Source organism: Poecilia formosa, unplaced genomic scaffold (assembly GCF_000485575.1).
Source record: "Poecilia formosa unplaced genomic scaffold, Poecilia_formosa-5.1.2 Scaffold14, whole genome shotgun sequence".
Taxonomy (NCBI): Eukaryota; Metazoa; Chordata; class Actinopteri; order Cyprinodontiformes; family Poeciliidae; genus Poecilia; species Poecilia formosa.
Genome location: NW_006799953.1, coordinates 1,904,968 through 1,907,595, shown reverse-complemented (window position 1 = coordinate 1,907,595; position 2,628 = coordinate 1,904,968). Strand labels below are relative to the sequence as shown.

Here is a 2,628-nt window from a genome sequence, read left to right as displayed (position 1 = left end):
ACCCACCTTATAAAGGGTTTATCCACCCTTTTTGGTGCATTTGCATTGGCTAGCTTTGTTGCTGTGCCTGTGTCACTGGCTGACTACTTGGTCTGATGATCTCATATCCATCACCATCTTGGAGACATTATGTCCTGATGTCTGTGCTAATGTCCCAAGTTGCTCAACAGTCCACCTACGTCTGTTGCTTGCCCAACCTTTTCTTAGGAAAGTTAAAGTTTAGCAATAAGGCCTTGGTCACCTCTGCTCTCCTATCAGTTCCTCTTTTCCCCTGACCTTACACCTACCATCTACCTCCAACACAACATCAGTGACCTTTAATTACAGTTACACATTTTACATAATTTCAAGTTCAATGTCAAAATCACATTTATAACCTTTTAGTTTCTCTGATTTAGCATTCATTTATAATATAATAACCATTACTTATTAGTAGTTACTCTTATTATAATCATAATGTGAGTTATTACAGACACTTCTGAAAAGAAACCAAGAGTAATCCATTATTCTAATTATTTGACACCATGTTACAGTTACTTCTTTCACCTGTAAGTACTTCCACAAGTGTAAGAGCATGTGCAAATATTCTTATAATCAAACCAATATCAACCACTGGTTAAACCAATATTAATTATTGGCTTATTTCTAAGCTATTATTAATTTAAGCATTTTACTCTGGGTTTTATCCAATTACTCAAAATGTTTAGATTTTATTCTTTAAACCTTTAATGCTTTGAAATAAGGAATAGTCTGAACTATTTTATAGATATGCAGGCTGGAAACTTCCCCTTTTTTCAGGAAACCTGCTCTTCCTGTTCCATGACTCTCTTTCTGCCTGACTATTATTTTTATGATTAAATAGAAAAAAGTAGAATTAAAACAAAGTTTGCAGGACACAATAACAACACACACAACCAGATTAATTTTTTACAGTCTGACTCTACTGTTGGGTCTTGATGTCACCTGTGTACTCAATTTTAAAGGTAACTTTATTCATTGTTATTATTAAGCTAAAATCTCCAGCATGGGGAAGTGGGATGAGCTCGATTTTTCTCGACACCCCCTCCTCAAGGTCAGACCTTTCACATGCTGGGAACCCAACACCCTCCTGCAGGTCTGCGTCCTCATCCTCTGGAAAGAGAAGATGGTCCTCTGGGATGTGAAGATGCAGATCCTCAGTTCTCACCAAGAACTCAGCAGTCTTCAAAACTCCACTGCTCTCTGACACCTCCTCCTTGGAGTTTTGATGTCTCCCAGGAAGTGACGAATGTCGAAGAGAACCCAGGTCGCTCTGATCCTTTAACAGTGACAAAAAATCCTCAGCTGGATGAACTGTCGGTTCTTCAGGATGTGGAAGATTCCTTAGGAACAGGTTGATGGGTTGATGGGATGAGGCAAAAACCTCCAAAACAAAAAAAAACTCTGGAAGTTCAGCAAAGCAAAAAGCATAAGCAGCATGACGCTTTATCCACAATCGTAATCCTTTTCCGTCGCTGGAGGTCATTAAGGGGTACTGGAGTTGTCGGAGGCAACAGGAATTGTCCAATTTTAAAACTGCAGTCTTTCGGCTTCCTCATCAAAACTTACAGCGCTGAATATCCAGGACAGGTGCTCTGAAGATCAGGATGAAACAGCTGCCAGGTCCTGGGAGGAAAGTGTTGACCCTTCCCCTTCCAGGTGTTGGGTGTGACTTCAATGCTTTGTTGCGGGTGTGACTTCAATGCTTTGTTGCAGGGTTGATCTTGATGGTTGTCTATGACGCCACTCCTTCCTCATGACTTCAGCCCCTTTTCCAGTTTAATCCATCCGTTTATGACATGAGTTCTTCTTTAGCATAATCCAATTTCTTCACGGCCCTCCCAGTCAAAGCCTTGAAGTTGTTCTCTGAACGACAATCATCCTGTAATAGTGGCCAGTCTAACACAGGATGGCATGGTGCTTGATTCTTGCAATGTTCTGGTTCGCTTTAGCTAAGAACTGGCTTGAGCACTGACCTCGTGGACCCCTTTTTTCATCAGTAGTACTGTTTTACAGTGTTGTAGTACTCGAGATCGGTCTCGAGACCATTTTTTGATGGTCTCGTCTCGGACTCAACCGCATTTGGTCTCGGTCTCGGGCGCTGAGGACTCGGCATTTTATTTCAAGACCAGTCAAGACTGCAACTGTGAAAATATCACTAAATGTACAGCACACTATCCAGTTTATTTGTCAACTTATTTGCTTTCGGTGTATGAAAACGCACCGATTAAAATCCAACCAATAACCTGTTTCTGTTACTCCCCTCCCCACCTTTCACTCGCACGCGGCGCTCTGAGACATGCGCAGTTGTTTTCTCTGAGCAACAGAAGATGTCGGTCTAATCATCAGTAATAGAATTGCGCTGCATAAATCATAAGAAATCCGATGACCACAGCTAACTCAGCAGCGCTTCGCTTTCACAGACGATGGAGACGTCTAACTTTTTTCGTCATTTAGAAAAGTAGCTCAAAGAAAGGTAAGCTCCGATGACATGATGTTAGCAAAGCTAGCTGTACAGAGACACGTTATTTGTGATGATAAAAAGTTGTCACTCACTGCGCTGAATTATTGTGCGGAGGTGTTGACTGACTTGTCGCATATATGGGACAA

The 2,628-nt window shown here is 41.4% G+C and overlaps 1 protein-coding gene across 2 annotated transcripts in view; it reads right to left on the bottom strand.

The window, feature by feature from the left end:
- Positions 1–2,628, bottom strand: part of LOC103133915 (endonuclease domain-containing 1 protein) — a 19,039-nt gene that overhangs the window by 6,479 nt on the left and 9,932 nt on the right. The gene's annotated exons all lie outside the window — the stretch shown is intronic.